Source organism: Narcine bancroftii, chromosome 1 (genome assembly GCF_036971445.1).
Source record: "Narcine bancroftii isolate sNarBan1 chromosome 1, sNarBan1.hap1, whole genome shotgun sequence".
Classification (NCBI taxonomy): Eukaryota; Metazoa; Chordata; class Chondrichthyes; order Torpediniformes; family Narcinidae; genus Narcine; species Narcine bancroftii.
The window spans coordinates 303,506,559-303,527,326 of NC_091469.1; the positions used below are offsets into that span (position 1 = coordinate 303,506,559).

General features: G+C 42.4%; 2 long non-coding RNA genes across 6 annotated transcripts in view; one reads left to right on the forward strand and one right to left on the reverse strand.

Moving 5' to 3' along the window:
• Positions 1-20,768, reverse strand: part of LOC138747033 (uncharacterized) — a 53,096-nt gene that overhangs the window by 26,532 nt on the left and 5,796 nt on the right. The window contains exons 3-5 of one of the 2 annotated variants that reach the window (XR_011347271.1): positions 17,268-17,365; positions 17,047-17,163; positions 1,995-2,093 (exon numbers count right to left, since the gene is read on the reverse strand). This is a non-coding gene — a long non-coding RNA (uncharacterized lncRNA). The remainder of the gene's footprint in view (positions 1-1,994; positions 2,094-17,046; positions 17,164-17,267; positions 17,366-20,768) is intronic. The other variant, XR_011347272.1, reaches the window with a different exon arrangement.
• Positions 1-20,768, forward strand: part of LOC138747027 (uncharacterized) — a 68,273-nt gene that overhangs the window by 12,820 nt on the left and 34,685 nt on the right. The window lies entirely within an intron of this gene.

Genomic DNA, 20,768 nt, shown 5'->3' on the forward strand with positions numbered 1-20,768 from the left:
GTCCCAGCAGAGCTTGAAAAACTCATGCAGTTTGGCATGCAGAGTTTTTCCACCAGCCTTCCAGACCTCTGGGGGGATTCCATCCATACCTGCTGCTTTGCCACTTTTCAGTTGTTCAATTGCCTTATATGTCTCTTCCCAGGTGAGGACCTCATCCAACTCTAGCCTTAAGGGCTGTTGAGGGAGCTGGAGCAGGGCAGATTCTTGGACTGAGCGGTTGGCACTGAAAAGAGATTGGAAGTGTTCTGACCATCGGTTGAGGATGGAGATCTTGTCGCTGAGGAGGACTTTGCCATCTGAGCTGTGCAGCGGGCTTTGGACTTGGGGTGAGGGACCGTACACAGCCTTTAGAGCCTCGTAAAACCCCCTGAAGTCACCAATGTCCGCACTGAGCTGGGTTCGTTTGGCGAGGCTAGTCCACCCCTCACTTTGGATCTCCCGGAGTTTGCGCTGAAGATAAAGACAGTGCAATATTACACAAAATTTGTTTTTGTCTGCCATAAGGTAGAGAGATTTGCCATCAGCAGAAATGACCTGATGTGCCTCTTACAGTCAGAGAAAAAGAAGCAAAAGAGAGTCTCCTCAGTGATCATATGTCCATGCATTTACCTCCAGTGATCCCACAGCCCCTGCAGCCACACAGAGTCCAGTCCCAATCATCCGCAGCTTGAGCTCCAGATCCAAACCTCAGACATGATCAGGAACCCTTCAGCACTCTTGGCACCCTCTTGCTTCCCAGTTCCGATACGTGGTACCTCTTCAGGCAGTCCTGAGTCAGTCCCCACCGTCACGCAGCCTGGTGTGAATCCCTCGACCACGGTGGCCAGCAGCCCACTGCCTGCCTGGGTTCCTCGCCTTGTGCTGCCAACAGCCTGCTGCCTGTTTGCTCTTCACCCTCAGAGCCCCACATTGATCCACTGCTATGATCACCATCCCTCGAGTGGTGTCCTGTGCCTCTCCTTCTCAAACAAGGGGTGGTCTCCTCAATTTCTGCTGCCCTGCAACAGTCCTTTGCTTCCCCAAAGTCTGTAACCCCTTGGTAGCTGCTGCTGATCATAGGCCCTGCCATCTTGGGTGCAGACCCGGCGTAGGAGTATTTTTAAATAAAACCACTGTCGGCTCCATTTACAGGCAGTTTAAAGCCTATATGGGGCTGACGGCAGACGAAATGGGTGGTTGGATCCTGCGGGAGTCCTTGAGAGGTTTCTAGATAGATACATTAATATGAAGGGGATGGAGGATTACCTGCTCCCTGCTCTCTGTGGGTCAGCACCATTGGCAGCGCTGCAATTACAGTAGCTCTAGCAGCATCACCAATTTTCCAGGGATCATTAAAGTGTAAATGTCAGAGTCCTTAAATGAGTCCCTGATTGATTTTGTAGTTGAGAAGTCTGATGATGGGAGGAGCTGCAGCTGTTCCTGAACCTGGTGGTTTGAGTCTTGCAGCTATACCTCCTTCCTGATGGTAGTAACGAGAATAGAGCATGTTGGGGGATGTGGATCCTTGATGATTGCTGCTGCTCTCCAACGGCAGCGTTCCCTGTAGATGTTCTCGTTGGTGGGGATGGTTTTACCTGTAATATCCAGGGCTTTGTCCAGGACGTCACAGTAGAGACTGAAGCTGGTCATGTTCAAGTTCAAGTTTATTATCATCTTACTGTCGAAATACCACCCAATGAAGCAACGTTTTTTTGTCCTCGGTGTATTAACATGCAAATATACGTACAGACAAACAATACAAATGCAGTTCATGTATACATATCAACTAAATAGTCTCCATTGTACATAGTGAACATACATTATCTTGGAGATTCTCGCTGTGAATGTACATCAAATTTTGACACTTCTAAAAGCAACGACATCAGCAGGTGATACAAAGGCAAAAATGATTTTGCTTCCTTCCATATTTTAGCCTGACAAATGGTTCCTTTGAATTATATATGTTCAATGGGAGCACACTGTAACCAATAAAACCCATCTAAACGTTCAAATACCTTTGCCATTAATTCACTTGGCTGGTTCAAAAGCTTCAGAAGACAGAATCTCAGACACCCAAAACATACTAGCTTTGCAGCAACGATGAGGGATGACTCCTGAGATGTGCAAAAAACAGAATAATCAATGACAAAACTGATATGTCTCGAACTCTGAATGAAACGACAAATAACAATGTGCTAATATTATTATCCCACACCCGATGATTGGTTTCCAGAAAAGAAAGGAAAAAAAAGACTGCCTTGAGAAGCAATGGCGACTTCATATATATCACAGCAAATTATTATTTAATGCTGCCTTAGGTCTCAACTCAATAAGGGACAATCAATATATACTTTAATGTATTGTCTTATCCTACATAGTTACAATGATACAGAATTGGGGTGTCCCACACCCAGTCAATATAACAGGTTTATATAATAACAGGTTTAGAATAATGAATAAAAGGCTAAGAGGGATCTGAGGGGGAATATTTGGACGTGATGCGCAGATGGCTATGGATTATATGCATTGAGAGTCCATAGATCCTCTATGCATTGAGAGTCCACAGATCCTGACACCTCCGCTGATGGCAGCACCTCCTGTGCCTCTATACCTGCACATCCTCCTGTCCGGTCCAGTGGTGAACCCGACATCCACTTGTCCAAGTCACCCACCTCTGCCCCTGGTTCTAAAGCACCCCCCACCCCCAAGTCATCAGGAAGCTGTCAATGCTTGAGGCCCTTCTAAATGTAGATAAATGGAATGAATACATATTCTTGATGGCCAGTACTGACAGAGTGGACCAGAGGGGCTGTTTCTCTGATTTTATGAGTCTATGAAATTTACCTTCTGAAGGGGAAAGGAAAGCAATATATTTCCAAGACAAGATGTGCATATTGAATGAAAGTTCAGTTCCCATGCATCAATTATCCTTGTGTTTCTTGGTGGTAGAAGTGGTAGATGTGTGAGACAGTATTGAACAAGTGTTGGCAAGTTGCCGTAGTGCACTTTTTAGAAAGATGGTGTACTCCAGTCAGAGGAAACTTGTTGTCGAGATAGTAAATGTTAGGTTTTGTATTTAGTTGGGGTCCAGCATGCTATTATATCTTGAATATAAAGTTTGTTGGAGCTGTATTCATAACAAACGGAAAATATTCCAACACTCTTACAGAGGGCAGCACAATTCGTGTAGCAGACAGCGCAACGCTATTGCAGTGCCAGTGACCCGGGTTTGAATCCGGCACTGTCAGTAAAGAGTTTGCAAGTTCTCCCCATGTCTGTGTGAGTTTTCTCTGGGTGCTCTTCAAAAAGTACTGGAGTGGCAGGTTAATTGGAGCATCTGGGCAGATGAGGCTCATGGGTTGGAAGGGCATGTTACCATGCTGTATGTTTAAATTAAAAATTAGAACGTTGGATCACACAGCGCAAAAGCAGCCTTTCAGCCTACAGTAATTGCCTCAACCCATCAAGCCATACCTTTCTAATAATTCTACACCAATCCAATTTTAATCACCCTGCATTCCCATCATCTCTTCCTGGATTTTGCCACTCATCTACACACCCGAAGCAATTTACCGTGATTGTTCAGCCTACCAAACAGTACATGTTTGTGATGTGGTAGGAATCAGTTTACCTGCAGGACACCTACAGGAAGAGCATAAAGACCCCATCCAGATAGCATGGGAGGTCTGGAGCCTCGGCTACTGGAGCTGCAGACGGAAGCTCTATTAGCTGAGTCACTGTGTCTTCTTGACTTGTGTTTTATGAGAAGTGGAAAGTCTTTAATGAGCTTGGAAGTGAAGCACTTGCTACTGACCTGATTTTAGTCAAAATAATGACTGTGGCTCTCTAAGGGGCTGTTGAAATGCTCTGCTGTTTTTAAAACAATGGGAAGTAAATTCAGCCTCAGGATGTAATTAGCCAAATATTGACTGACCAGTTGCAAAAATATTGATCTTCAGGTTACAAAGCTTATCAATGGTGTTAGTATCAGAGCTATCATTTGATTTAACCAATGTAATGGGGAATTTAAAGGCTTTACAAAATAATTTCATTGAAAATATAGGCAACTGCAATATTTTTCACTTTATTTATTCTTTTCATTAGTTAGGAATGCTTGAAGATATTGGGTGTTCTTTAATAATTCTCTGCATACAGAAAATAGATTGTGCCATGAAATCTCATTCCAAAATGATGAAACAATTTGCTACTATGGTTTCTAACTTCATCCTAGCTCATTTGTCTTTCCAGACTTACCTCAATCTTGTATTATGAATCTTTCAAATTCAATCATTGATTAGCTTATTTTACATAAATAATACAATCAAATATTTCAATGGATTAAAGTATGTACCTAATCTAAAATGTCCAATGAACAAAGGCAACTAAATAACTTATTAGAACAATTAATCCAATTGCTGTGCCGAATAGATGCAGTTGGAGAAATTATGCTCGGGCCAACATTCAGTACAAAATGGAATATTTTATTTGCACAGTAAATCATTAATTTCAAAATCCTTTTAAACTTGTTTTTAATTATGCAAATTAGTCATATCACAAAGTTGAGTGGATTTTTCTTATTCTAAAAATTATACGCTTTTGCTTCCTCTGCTGTGTGACAATAGACAATAGACAATAGGAGCTGGAGTAGGCCCTTCGGCCCGTCGAGCCAGCACCACCATTTTACAGATCATGGCTGATCACTACCATCAGTACCCCTTTCCAGCCTTATCCCCATAACCCTTAACTCCTTTGCCCACTAGAGTCTTATCTAACTCTCTTTTGAACTCTCTTGTTCTCACTGTTGGGAATGTTAAGATGACAAAGACTGTTTATATAATGTTTAAGCTGGAAAATAGGATTCTGATTGATTTTTTTCCCCATATCTATCATGTTTTGAGATTTCAGGCAATGTTAATTGCAATCCAAAATTACTGAATTAAAGCTGGTATTAATGGGGACAAGATTTGTCCATATAAATTACACTGGAACAATTTTTTTTCCCAAATGTTTACATTCTGCAAAACGACATGGGGATTATGATAGGCAACTTCAAGACGAACACAAAGATAATTTCAGATTTTCTGAATCACGTAGGAAGTTGGAGAAACAGTAAATTAACTTTTATTAAATTTAACATGTTTAATTGCTTAATTATGCTGACACATAGCATTAGTTCAATTGATCTAAACATATTTTGACACTGATTTTCATTTGTACTCAGCATCTGATGCCTCTTGTGTCAGTGTCTCATAATAGTCGGCCAGCACTGATGGATTCCAGTTGCCCTGTTATTGCTTTTCAGTGATTTCAATGTCCTGTGAAACCTTGCACCTTGTCCGTCACTGACTGCATCAAGATCAGCATGGAAGAATTCCAAGTGCTAATGCAGAAAAAGAATTTTCAGTTACATGTGGCACTTCATGGTTTGTATGCTTGAAGCAGGTAGTCAATTGAACATGCATTCAGTGTATATCCATATAATGCTCAGCATCTGTATACGTGAGCTGCATTTATACCCTTCCTGCATCTATCCTGATGAAGCATGCCCAGGCCTTAGACAACATTTGCATAACATCTGCACTGAGTACATGCTCAGGCATGCTTGGACTGACCAAAACAGCTTACTTTGTGGGCAATATACTCGCAGACTTAAAATATGACAGGAAATCACAAAATAGGTTATATCTAAAAACAGTACGTGATAGGAAATTTTAAGTTGATTTTCATGATCAGCAGCCCAAAATCTATAAAATACACCCAAAAGTCTTCAGGAAGAAAAATCTTCATTGTCCCATGTTATCTATTTTGTAAGAGCAAAGTTTAGCTTTGGCAAAGGAACAAAATGGATGGCATTAGTGAGGTTGAGAAACCAATAGGCTTTTATTCACTAAAGAACAAAGGCACATCCATACTGCTCGACTGTCCTGCACTGAGGTGGGGCTGTGGAACAGTCATCTTTATACAGGAGCCTGTGGGAGGGGCCACATGTACAGCCGGCCAATGGGTGTGCCCGACCAGACAAATACATAGAACAGTGGTTTACCAGATTCACCCCTCATTTTTTTTTATAAAAGAGTCCAGCAGGGTGAAGTGGTGCTTACAAAGTCACCTAAGTCTCTCAGGTGGTCTGGACATTCATTGGAACTGTTGTATTACCAGCTGTGACTGCAGTGCAGTGATGACGCCCCAGACGGTCTCGGGCATCTATATGTGCACATCAGTGTTGTGCTGGTGGGTGAGCAATAATGAGTCTGATGTATCCTCTGTTGGGGAAGAGGCAGGGTACCATGGTTCAGATGCATCATGTGTGATCAGGAGTGAGGGGGGTGTGGGGTAATCAGTAGAGGTCTCCAGTGACCCTGGAGGAGCTAGATCCCTAATGGAAACAGTGTCCTCATGTCCATCAGGATAAGCTATAGAGGCATATTGGGGAGGAAATAGGCCATTTCGACCAGGAAGTTGGACTTGTGGCTCTGGGGATGTCAGCCACGCCAGCAGCATGGTTCTTGTCACAGATTTCCTTGGAAAGGAAAACATACATTCATGTAGTGTGACATTCATGGCAGTACATAGAAGGGACCTGATGGAGTGGAGTGCATCCCAGAGGAGCTCTTACCAGGGGGAGACTGGAAGGCCCACAGATCACAAGGACAGGAGAACGGCCTTCCAGACTGTGGTGTTCTCCCTTTCCACTTGCCCATTGTAGCTAGTGGTCCTGCTTGTGGTAAGCCAGGTGCCAGGTGCCTTAAAAAGGGTCACTTTGCTGCAGTCTATAGGTCTAAAATGGCCACCGGAAAACACAGTGCCTCGTGTGAAGCCCAATCGCCACTATCCCATTCAAACTCTTCTTCCCCAGAGCTCTCGTCCAATGAGAGCAAGGGCTCCCCTGCATGGCAACGCCTGACGTCATGGAAACGCCGAACCCAGAAGGGGCAGCCCACCCCCGCAATCATGGTGTTGGCCCGCCTCTCGCCCCCGTGCAGAACACTCTATCCGGCCTCGGTCCCGACTGTGGCTACCGCTGCGGCTGCCGCCGCCACAGACACCCCCGTGGCCGACGCTACCGCTGATGCTGCCGCCGCCACAGCCACCCCCGCGGCCAACCATAAACTCACCCTAGCATCACGATCTACCCACCGCCAACCGCGAGCAACTACAAACCACACTACTTACCCTTCATCCGCCGACGCTGCCACAACAGCACTTCCGGGAGTTCCTCCAACCTGCTCCTCAAGCGTTGACTACATCTATTACATCATCCCGTTGTGTGACGTCATCCCGTTGTGTGATGTCATCCCGTTGCGTGACGTCATCACACGAAACTGCTTCAATAACACTAAACCAGCAATGCTCTCATACCATCACCAGAGCAATGGAACTGATTAAAGTGCATGGACACTACACCAATTGCTTATTTGACTCTGGGTCAACTGACAGTTTTATCCAGCCAGATCTGGCCTTCCGTTGGGGACTTGACATTATCCCCACTACCCAGAGGATCTCATTAGCGACGAGGTCGCACTCGACTGGGATGAAGGGGTATTGTATCGCCACGCTGGAAGTACAGGGCGTAACGGTCACCCACTTCAAATTATTCGTCTTTCCCCAGTTGTGCGCCCCAGTGTTGCTGGGATTAGACTTTCAGTGTCAGTTCCGAACGGTGTCCCTACACTTTGGGGGACCCCACGCCCCCCTCTCGGTCTGTCATCGCCCCACCCCGAAGCACCTGAGCAACCCGCCCCCATGCGCTGTGAGGGGCCTTTGAAGCGAATGGGCAGCTAAATCAATTTCTCAGGGTACCATTCGGGATCACGAATGGTGTCGCGGTCTTCCAGCGGGAAATGGACCGGATGGTGGACCAGAACGTGCTAACCGCTACCCTCCAATATCTGGACAATATAACCATCTGTGGCCATGACACGCAGGACCACGATGCCAACCTAGACAAATTTCTTCAAATTGCCCGTCGGCTGAACCTGACTTACAATTTTGACAAGTGTGTCTTCCGGACCACACGACTCGCTATTCTTGGTTGCGTGGTGGAGAACGGGATAGTCATGCCAGATCCTGACCGCATGCGTGCCCTAATGGACTTACCCCATCTCCCCCATACCCAGAAAGCGCTCAAACGCTGCCTGGACCTTTTCTCGTATTACGCCCAATGGGTTCCACACTACGCCGACAAGGCAAGTCCTCTTATCAAGACCACCTTCTTTCCCCTCTCGACCGAAGCCAGAGCGCCTTTCGATCAAATCAAATCCGACATCGCCGCTGCGTCGCTGCACGCAATGGATGAGTCTGTCCCGTTTCAAGTCGAGAGCGATACATCCAACTTCGCCCTGGAAGCCACCTTAAACTAGGCCGGTCGGCCTGTAGACTTCTTCTCCAGAACCCTCCAGGGTCCAGAGAGTAGACACTCCTCGATCGAGAAGGAGGCCCAGGCCATAGTTGAAGCATTGCGTCGTTGGAGACATTACCTCGCTGGGAGGCACTTTAAACTGTTGACTGATCAACGCGCGGTCTCCTTCACGTTCAGCAACACCCAGCGTGGTAAGATAAAAAAACGACAAAATCGCCAGATGGAGAATCGAACTCTCCACCTTTAACTATGACATCCTGTACTGGCCTTGTAAGCTCAACGACCCGCCTGACGCGCTCTCCAGGGGGACGTGCACCAGCATACAGATGGACAGACTACAGAAACTCCATGAGGCACTCTGTCATCCAGGGGTCACTAGGTTTGCACACTTTATGAACGCGCGCAACCTACCCTACACAGTCGAGGAGATCCGTTCCATGACCCGAGCCTGTTCGGTGTGTGCTGAATGCAAGCCCCACTTCTTCCGTCCGGATAACTCCCACGTTATCAAAGCCACCCGCCCCTTCGAGCATCTTAGTGTAGACTTTAAGGGGCCCCTACCATCGAGCAACTGTAATAACTACATCCTTACGGCCATCGACGAGTACTCCCACTTCCCGTTCGCTGTACCCTGCCCAGACACCACTGCCACCTCAGTATTTTCACCATCTTTGGGTACCCCAATTCCATCCACCATGATAGGGGGTCCTCATTCATGAGTGCAAAGCTGCAACATTACCTTCTGGAGTGTGGTATCGCTACAAGCAGGACCACGAGCTATAACCCACGCGGTAACGGCCAGGTTGAGAGGGAGAATGCCACCATATGGAGAGCGGTCTCCCCACCTCTCACTGGCAGGAGGTTCTCACTAGTGCCCTACACTCCATCCGCTCCATCCAATGTACCGCAACAAATGCCACCCCACTCGAAAGGATGTTCCTTTTCCCAAGGAAATCCGAATCAGGAACCACTGTACCGGCATGGCTCACTGTCCCTGCCCCCGTCCTTTTGCGACGCCACGTCCGGCACTCAAAGAATGACCCCTTGGTTGACCGAGTGACTCTACTCCACACGAACCCACATTACGCCTACGTTGAGTTCCCAGACGGGCGGGAGGACACTATTTCGGTGCGGGACCTAGCTCAGGATGCGGTAGACCCAGCAAATCCCCCAACCCAACCTTCCACAACTCTTTATTCCCCAGGCCCCGTGCTGCAAAAGAAGGACCAACAGCACCCCAACGACCCGGGCCACCCTGCCGACAACACGACTGGGGAATTGAGTGAAGGAGCGGTCGCACCCGACGAGCCCGCTGGCGACACCACTCCAGCGACCCCAATCCCGGCACCACGGCGGTCACACCGGATGGTCAGAGCCCCTGACCGCTACAGTCCTTAACCTACCCCTTCCTTTTATTCTTTCCCTCGTTTTTTTTTTCCCAGGGTCAGTTCTCCAAGAAGGGGTGAATGTGATAGTACAGATCTATCACCAATGTACATAGTATATATAGTTTCTGTATCTAGACTGTGCTTACAGCGATTGGCTGAGAGCTAAGCCACGCCTATTGTCTGGGCCTTAAAGGGTTGTGTCCCTAGCCAGGTCGGATCATTCCGGACTGGTCGGCCACCTGGGAAGAGCTCCTGTCTTTTGCTAATAAAAGCCTTGGTTTGGATCAACAAGTCTTTGATTCTTTCAACGAGCTCTACACCCTGATCATGAGGTATACCAGAGTACCTGCAATTTATTGGTCTCTGACCCGCACAATGGCTGAAGATGCCTGCAAGAATGTTTCAAAGAGTATCCAGAGTTGAAAGTTGGTGGATGCCTCAGGTGATTGAGGGTTGATTTTCAACTTTTCTGACTTCAGGATCTGCTCCATTGCAGAAAATGTTTAGTGAATAAAATTGATGCACCATCAATTACTCAAAGACTGAGGTTGAAAAACTAATAGGCTTTTATTCACTAGAGAACAAAGGCACATCCATACTGCTCGATGGCCTGCACTGAGTAGGGTGCTGTGGAACAGATACCTTTATACAGGAACCTGTGGGCCATTGGGTGTGCCTGACCAGACAAATACATAACAACAGTGGTTTACCACAAGTAGATAGGCTTCCCAATGTACAAACTGCCTGATATTCCAATGTTCCATTTTATGACCACAGTCACTTTGAACTTTTACCCTGAAGGAATACAGTGGAAAATCATAGGCTGGCATTCTAATGTTCATTCGTACTCATGGATATGAAAAATGAAATTCCAAAAAACATGTTACTACAATAACTAGTGATTATGAAGTCAATTCATATCATTATCAGATTCTGGAGTGAAGACCACATGGAGGAGTAGTTGTCAAATCATTCAAAATTGATTTTGCAATTAGTAATCTGAAATAAACAGAAGTGATTGTGTCAAAAAGAATCACAAAGAACTTTAAGTATGTATGAGTAACACTGATTCAACTGCCATAAAAGTCAGAGCTAAAAATGTTTAAAGGAGTAACTAAACCCATTATAACTGATAAGATATTACTGGAAGACCTATGACAGTAAGAAATAGATATTATCTAGGATAATAAGACATACGGGAGATAAAGGGAATTCCAAGCATTTAAAATCATAAGTGAACTGAACAATAGGTTTCAGGAAAATCTTAAGGAAATATCTATAGGGAGCAAGAATTGTGCAATCCGTGCCAGGCAAAAAGTTGGGAAGACAAAGTCCACACAAGGAACAAGAATAAAATATAATCAGGGTAAAAATTACAGCAGAAGGGAGCATAAGAGCACTGACGGGGGTGGGGGGGAGTGGTTAGAATAGAGAAATTATCAAGAATTTGAAGTCAATGGGGACAATTGCCATTAATATCCCAATAAATCTATCAATCATAGACACCTTTTAATATTTTGAATAAGAATTATTAACTGAACTGCTGTACTCCAAGTTCCATCACCTTTTTGGTGGCTGGGATATTGCAAAATATAATATTTTTGGATATTAAAACAATTGAAACTTCCAAGCAGAAATGCAATGAGCAGAATTTGTAGAATAGTATAATATCTACTTACATTAAAATCTTTTTCAATTAATCATATATCATAATTGTTTAAGTGTTGACTACTTTTTTTCTCTGCTTGACTGTTATTTTTTTTTAATTTTTTATATTTTACCTTTGATTAATGGCTTTTACTTATGTACTATTTCTGTAAAAATCTAATAAAAATATTTAAAAAAATAATGGGCAAAAATGGAATTTGTTCAGAACTGAAGAAAGGAGTTATGCAACTTGTATAAAAGATAAATTATTTTTTTTAAAATCTGAAGCATTGGGCATTTGATGTTCAGGGATAGCTTTATTAAAATATTTATGGATTATTTTAAGAGTAAGCGAATCATTTGGCCTTGAGAGCTCAAATAATTTGAAAGATCAGGGTTTAAAAAATCCATATTGCCTGAATGGTTGTGTTAGGTGTGGGACAAGATTACTCAGGAAGCTTGTCAGTTTGCCCCAATGCTGTCGGCATTCAGAATGCATTTGCACATCATATCCAGTAATTAAAACACTTAAGTCCTGATTGTACAATTATTCACATTAGACCAGAATAATTAGAATAATTACAACCCCCCCCAGGGCATTAGTTAAATGTGCCTTTAGTCAGCATTTAACAATCTCCCTCATGGTAGGCTGGTTGAGAAGATTAAATCACAAGGGATCCAAGTTGAGTTGGTAAATTAGATCTAAATTTGCATGGTCATGTAGCCCAAGCATAGTAAAAGAGGGGTTATTTTGTCTGGGGGTTCCTTTAAGCGGTGGTCAATTTCAAAATCACAAGGTACAGAAATGTAAACAAAGACCACCCCGGTATTAGAATGGCAACTGTGATGTTATACAATGACTTGACATAAGTCAGTTCGACCACACCATAATGATAACTTCCCAAAAGTCACTATTGGGACAGGTCAAATATGATATGACTTTATTTGAGATGTTTGGGTAGATGTGCAGTGAACAAAAAGACCATATAGAGACAGTTAAGAATAAAGAGTAATGTTAATTAAATTTCAATCCACTTCCAGTGAATCATTTTGAAACTCTGAAAAGGGAGATCAATGTCATTTGAAGCAGTGTGCAAGGCAGATCAGGCAAAATAATCTTTATTGTGAATAAAGGTTTGTTACATCTCTGGTTCCAATCTCTTTCACATAGCTCTTCATCTATTAGTGTTTGGCTCCACATTATTTCACCAACAGTTAACTCTGGCAAAAAAACACAACTGATGGTGTCTGAATTTCCAAAGTATTTCCATGCTTTGGAAACTATTTTTTTTAGGGTCTAATCCAATGATTCTCAACCTGTTTCTTTCCACTCACATACGACTTTAAGTATTCCCTATGCCATATGAGCTCTGTGATTAGTCAGGGATTGCTTAAAATAGTTGTGGGTGGAAAGAAAAAAGTTTGAAAACCATTGTTTTAATCGTACCTAATTAACTCATTATGTGCATGGTTTCATAACTCCAAAGGAAATGGGCCAATCACAGTTTTTCTCAAGCAGAATATTTCAGTAACAATTGGGTCTAGAGCAGTGATTCTCAACTTTCCCTTCCCACTTGTCTCTTCTTCTTCTTTGGCTTGGCTTTGTGGATGAAGATTTATGGAGGGGTAATGTCCACGTCAGCTGCAGGTTCATTTGTGGCTGACAAGTCTGATGCAGGACAGGCAGACACGGTTGCAGCGGTTGCAAGGGAAAATTGGTTGGTTGGGGTTGGGTGTTGGGTTTTTCCTCCTTTGTCTTTTGACAGTGAGGTGGGCTCTGCGGTCTTCTTCAAAGGAGGTTGCTGCCCGCCGAACTGTGAGGCGCCAAGATGTACGGTTTGAGGCGATATCAGGCGATGTTGGTGATGAAGTTGCTCAAATGAATGTTGAGGATGGAACAGAGAAAACGCTGGTGGAAGCGTTCTAGGAGCCATAGGTGATGCCAATAGAGGACCCATGATTCGGAGCCAAACAGGAGTGTGGGTATGACAACGGCTCTGTATACACTAATCTTTGTGAGGTTTTTCAGTTGGTTGTTTTTCCAGACTCTTTTGTGTAGTCTTCCAAAGGCGTTATTTGCCTTGGCGAGTCTGTTGTCTATCTCGTTGTCGATCCTTGCATCCGATGAAATGGTGCAGCCGAGATAGGTAAACTGGTTGACCGTTTTGAGTTTTGTATGCCCGATGGAGATGTGGGGGGGCTGGTAGTCATGGTAGTCATGGTAGTATGGTTGTCACTTGCATACCACCTTAAGAAATCCCTGACTAATCACAGAGCACCAATGGCATAGGGATTATTTAAAGTCGAATGTGAGTGGAAAGAAAAAGGTTGAGAACCACAGGTCTAATCCCATCTTAGAACCAGCTTGTGCACTGGGTACCTTTTATACAAAATAGGGAATTTGGCTTATATAAGTGGTGATTATGATGTCCATAACTGTATTGATGGAATTATGCCCTGCAAAAATTAAGGCTGAGAAAAACTTATTTTTTTCCCTGCTGCTGTCAGCATTCTGGCCATATACCTAATCAAATTTTGGATTCATCTTCCAGTTAATGGGACAACATAGCACCAATACCTTGTAGTGATGAGTCACAAACTAAAATTAACTCTCTTGATGTTTAGTGGCAGATTATTACATCACTAGATTACAACAAATCTTTGAAATGCACAAAGCCTTTTTTCTGGAACAGCCCACTTTGACCACGTCCTACGCAACAATTGGCTTAATGAAGCTAAGTACATTGATAAAAAAAGTTAACAAAAATGAATTATATTTTTTTTCGAATCCCAGATGTGCCTTCAGCTCAGTTACATGTAGTTGGGCCTGAAGCATCCGTTATAGCTTTTACTCTCTCTAGAGCTGGGGGTAATTGTGCCCATGCAATGGCCCAAGTACTCAAATGCATTTCTCCAGAATATATCTATGTTTTTAATCTGCCCAACAGTTTTGCCAGATTCTGCAGGCATTTATCCCTTTAGGCTTTCATAACCAAGAAATCCTTCCATATCCAGATACCATGCAGCAATTCCTCTGTAGATCTTTGAAAGGTGGTGTCACCAAATGAAGTAACAAATAAGACCTCTGACACTACCTGATGTATATGCCTTGTGACAAAATTAGTGAGGTGCCATCCAGATAAAACTTCAAGAATGCCTGTTCTATGAATGGAATTTTGTCCCAATTAGCTGTCAGTTTATCTCAATAGATCCTGATGATCTATCAGACTCTTAACTTTGGTGCAATGGAAATTATGCAACAGTCTCAATGATTTTCTCTTTGAGAAGCCTCCAATTTGTGCTTTTAATTTTGGTTTAGTTGCATTGATCTTGGCTTGGATAACCTGGCTGGAATATTGGGGTCAACATGAAATTTGGCATGGGTGCCCTTTAAAAACGACTTCACTGCTCCAGTTTCATCCAATCTAAAAGTCATGAATGTTCCTCCAGTGCAGTAGAATTTATTTCTGTCAGTCTCTTTGGCTCAATATTCAAAATCAAGATTTCATTTATCATCATGTACACAACAAAAACATCGTTTCCCTTTGTTGGCTCTGAAAAGGCAAAGAGCTGCTACTAATTCAGAGCTTGTAACAAATACGAATGGCAATGTTTTAACTTGCTATCACGTCAGCAACTTCAACCAAGGTAAGAGTTTCTTTTAGATTGCTTTTCAGGTGAAGCTGTTCCTTTATAAGTTTAAGTGTTATGTTTTGAGGTCTTCCAATTGCAGTCTGGCTTCATCAATATATTGTTACGCCCAGTGTCAAGATTAATTGTCTGTTATTTAAGTTCATGATAAGTCAATAATTCCATTTAAATCAGTCAAGCCTTCGAGCATTGAACATTGTGAACACTTCTTCTATGGCATTGTCCTTTTCACATTTCTTCTGTGGGTGGGAAGAGTGGAAGCTTTGAAAATTTTGAGTGCCTTCCTCTGGTTTATTGTTTATACCAAATCTGACAAACTTAGGTTTTTTAAAAATTACATTTGTGGCGTTTGCTTGAATCAGCATTCAGATAGAATGTACTCCCCCACAATAGTGACACCCTATCTTTACCTTTTGAAAATGATGATTGGTTTGCTTTGAAACAGTATCTATTACAGCCGATTCCCTGCAACTGCTATTACGTGGTACAGCTGGTTTCATTTACAAGTCCTCATTTTAAAAAAAATGTCCGATTTCACTGCTTGGGATATTTCCAGTGCTCAGCCCAGATTCAGATCGACTTCTATTTATTTTTAACATCAATGTCTTTTACAGAAAATATTCAACAATATTTTGCAATATTCCTCCCATGTCTATAATTGAGAGTCAGTTGCGACAATTAAACAGTATTTCAACCATTTTCCATCTCTTATCCCCTTCCCCCATCCCATTTTATTTTAGAAGAAGAGGAACTTTTCTGTTTATCTCATATGCACATTCATCTCAGTCTGGGAACAACTCCTTTACTGCTAAATAGTTGGAGACATCGGTAGAAGATCAGCATTGATTGACCATCTCTAATTGCCATTAAGGGTACCAGGGGAAGCACTCCTGACTTGGTGCAATTCTAGAGGGGAAGGAGTTCCCACAGTCATTTAAGCTAAGAGGCTTGAACATTTTGAATGAGGGAAGGTGAGTTCTCTCCAAGATGATGTCCAATTTGAAGGGAACTTTGCAGTTATTATGGCCACCCAACCAATTTCAATTCCTTCTTTACATTTTTAAAAATTGATTTAGAGGATGTGAGCTTATTAGGATAAGATAGTACTTATTTGCCTATCCTTGATCTTGGGAAGCTGATGATGTTTCCCTCTTAAAATACTGCAGTCCTTGGTGTGGACTCTATTGGAGAGAGAATGACAGAATTCTGAACCAGTGACAGTGAAGGAACAGTAATATGTATCTAAGTCAGGATGGTGTTTGGCTTGGAGGGCAGCTGGTAGTAGTGTTCCCATCCTATTATTGTGCTTGCCCTTCCCACAAGTAGAGTCTGTGTATTTGAAAATGGCTGTCTTAGGAGTTTAAGGTGCTGCTTATTGTTGAAAGAGGGAAGTTCTTACCTTGTGTACCCAAGGAAGCCCTTAAGAATTGTTGGCATCCATTGACAAATGGTGCGAAATGCAAACAATGGGCTGAAAATTATCTAGAGTGGAAACTGGTGGCAGTAGATGGAGTTGGCTGTCAAATACTGAAATCAAATTTCAAATTGCACTCATAGATACAAGTAAAGAACATCTCATGCAACCATTTCTGGTGCCTTATTGATGTTGAGAAGCCTTTATAAACTCAGAAAGTGTGAGTCCCACATTCAGCCATTGCTTGGTCTGAGTCGGTCTGTTTTTGCTCAATGCTAATGTCCAGGATGTTGCTGGTGGGAATTGGATTCCCATTTCACCATTTCCAAGAGTAAATTCTAGGAGTAATTTTTCTGGACATACCACTTGCCAGGCAAATGTGCAGCACGATGATCGATCATTTACCACAACACTGACAAAAATGGTTGGCAAGATCTTAACGTGTGCAAAGCACAAACCATTTTTTTTTGTCCAAGCCCTGGCATAGAGACTGCACGCACTTCCAACGATGAGCTCTCATTGTCTCTAGCTGGCTTGTTGTTCTTGCTCTTTTATTTTCCACTTCCCTCTTCCTCCTTTTATTAGAAGATAAACAAAGGCTGTCTTACCAAGACTCTCACTTCAGGACTCTCGGAGGTCTGTCTCCAACCTACACTGAAGTTTTGGGTATAGTAGAAGTGGCTGCCAGCAAATTGTAATCAGCAGCACACATAGTTCGCCTTCTCCTGGAAGAGAGAGGACAACTATGTGTGAGTTTCTGTGCACATGCTGGCTGAAGGTGAAAATTTGAAGAAATAGAAGCAAGATTAGGACATTTGGTTCATCATACCTGCCTCTCATTCAATGTTCACGGTTGATTTTTAATTTTGTGAGCCCACTATCTCTTTATTCATATTTATTATCAGAGTCAATAAGTTATTCTTCTTCCTGTGGGCGAGACAGAATTACCATTTACTTGTAATGCAAAAAAAAACTGTACTCAGCTGTGGTGATACGACCACCAGCCTACTGCAGGGGGGGGGCAATCTCTGTACCTGCAGGGAGACCACCTAAGGGCTGATTCCACCTGGCTGGCTGTCAATCAGCTGACCTGAAAGACCCTCTAGGGGGCTGATTTCCCCTGGCCGGCTGTCAATCAGCCGACCCAAATATAGACCTGAGCCGGCCCCTTCTGAGCCAGTCGCACAGGAGACACCGAAGCATTAACTGGTGTTCCCACTTTTACCTGACAAAGCCTGTTGTAATGTCTTTCAAGTTTTCAGCTTGCTTGCCTCAGTGCACCACATCAGCATACACATGTAAATAAATATTAGACATGTAAACAAGCTGACAGTGCAATACAGAGAGAGAAATAAATCAGTAATGTGCAAAAGTAAGACTCCTTAAATGATTTTCTGATTGGATATCAAAAGATAATCAGTGTTTGTACAAATTGCAGATTTTCAGATTATAGAAGGCTGTTACATGGAAACAGGCTTTTCAGGCTATCGAGTTGACGCTGACCATAAGATGTCCATTTTTACATTAATCTTACCCTAACCTACTTTATTTTTCCCACATTCATTTCAACCCCAGCCCAGATCCTACCACTCATCAACATAAAGGATAAATTACAGCGGTTAATTATACTACCAATCTGCATGTTTTTTTGGATGACACTCCAGGGGGATGCCCTAGGTCAGAGGGAGAATGTGCTTCCTGCACACAGACAACGCCAGGGTCACTGGGGCTTTGGGGCAGCAGTTCTATTCGCCATGCTACTGGTGTCACCCAGTACTGTTAGATGTGATCACGAGTGTACTGTATTTGTCATATGTGGCTGTGTGTACAATAGAGGTGTGCAGATGCTAGGCATATGGTTGATCAATATTGGTGCAGGTTGAACTTGGAAGTGTATTGTGTAACAATGCCTGAATCTAACTTGTAGGTGCTCATTGTTTTCTGCTATTTGAGGCATTACTCCTCACATTGCCCCACTGGTGATGTATTTTGCTCTGTAATTTTCCTCTGTCTTTGAGTGTGATGACAACTTTCTTCCTCTGCACCCTTCAGATGAAGATATTGAGTACTAAGTTCATGAAACAGATCTGCACACCCTGTTCATTTTACTCTTGCCTCATTAAGCATTTTCATATCCTATACCAGTGGTTTTCAAACTGCCCCCCTAAACTCACAATCCACCTTAAGCAATCCCTATGCCATCAGTGGTCTGTGATTAGTAAGGGATTGCTTAAGGTAGTATGTGAGTGGGAAGGGAAGGTTGAGAATCACTGCTCTAGACTCAATTGTTACTGAAATATTTTGCTTGATAAAAATTGTCATTGCCCCATTTCCTTTGGAGTTATGAAACAGGGGTTAAAAATCACTTGTATAGTCAGGGCTGCCAGTAATGGAGTAGTCTGCAATTTGTTTTACATTCCTTTGAATGTAGCCTGTGTGGGACCAAGGTCTTTCTGTGTGGTTTCAAGATAAGACAGCCAGTTTCAAATTGTTCTTTGATCTGAGGAGATGTAGAGCCTAGAGTTTAGACCTGAAAACTGTTGACTGCGTCAATCACGCTTTAAGTAATATATTAAGAATCATATTAATTGTGTATCAGTTGATAAGTAATAACCCTCATAAACCATTGAAAAAACTCTAGTCAACTTTTTCATCAATCATTTAAGAGCGAGTCATAAATAAAGGAATTCCAGACTCTACAGGTGACTATAATGGAAGATAGTCACTACAATGCACATAATGAGTCAATTAGGTACAATTAAAAGAGTGGTTTTCAAATTCTTTCTTTCTACTCACATACCACCTTAAGCAATACCTTACTAATCACTGAGCACTTATGGATAGGGATTAGTTAAGGTGGAATGTGAGTTTAGGAAGGCAGTTTGAAAACCACTGCACCATGGGAATGACTACTAGCAGTGGCAGCAAGCAATGAGAATATTTCCATTTAAAAAAATGTATAGTCATGATGTCAATCAATTCCTGTTACATTCAGCTTGTCCTCATGAAATTATTCCCACTGAACATGCAGCAATGCAAAACAAAATAGGTGTTGACAGAACGATGGAATCATTACAGTGAGAATCATTCTTGAAGTTTATGTGGAAATGATATTGGATCAATTGACATTGATCCTTTTTCCATTGAGTGCTCATGTATGTTTTTCAACATTTTCACATTTGTGAGCTATTATGTTTGAAACTGGTTCATAATCCATTCAATTTCAGGCTGAGAACCTACATATAATGTGGTTGTTAAGTACTTGGATTTAAATAGGTAAAGGTTATTTTGAATCATCTATTGTTTGAGCTCCTAAGTATGATTAAAAAGAATATTAATTGCCCTGTCCAACAAGAAAGTGAATAGTTAGGATGGCACATTGTGAAGATCACAGCTCTAGCCAACAAGTTTCATGCCACTTTCTTCAGCAAGTGGGGTAGTCTACTTTGGAATTCAGCCAATAGGAAAATGTGTGACAATTAATAAACACAGAAATGGATGCACAAAGTTTCGAGGGTACAAACGAATTCAAAACATTTTTCATCAAATGGCAATTACTCAAGAGCCAAATGTCGCTGAAGCTGAAATTAAAAATAAAAGTAGAAAATGCTATAAAAGTAGAGAAAAGTAAAAGTTATTTTAGCCATAACCATTTATGAATTTTGAAAATGAATTTAACTACTGGTAGCCAGAAAAATTTACATGGATATGTTCATGTATTAAAATATACAGATACAGTAGAGCAATATAAAACAGCCACTTCCGGTTTTTTTTTTGGCTATATAGCCCCCTTACGGCTCTGCTCAAAATTTATGGGCCCCCTTCCCTGTAAGCAGTCAAGATTGGTTGATTTCTTCTGTTCTTCTCTCCTACTGGCCACATTTTTTTTTAATGTTTAAAATATATGAAAGACTGCCATGAATCATACTTTTAAAGGCAGATGTAGGATATGGGGATAATTTCTCTCAAGAATGTTGATGATATTTCCATAAACATTTTGATCAAGTCAGAGGCATTGAGTCATACAGTATGGAATAGCCCCTTTGGGCCACCAAGTTTACTGATACAGTATCATCGAGTGCCTAACTACACAAATTGCATGGTTTATTTTCCCTTACTCCCATTAATTTCTCCTCAGATTTTGTCACAAAATCGCAGAAAATGAATAGGTAAAAAAATACAAGAGTTCAAAATTGGCACCCCTCGTCATTAGTTCTCCATCATGGAACATGCAATCTCAAGCAATTGTTAAATACACTTATCCATCATTTATCAATCTCTATAAGTGCTGGATGCTCAGGGATTTATTGTACTCATGTTGGGAGAGGAT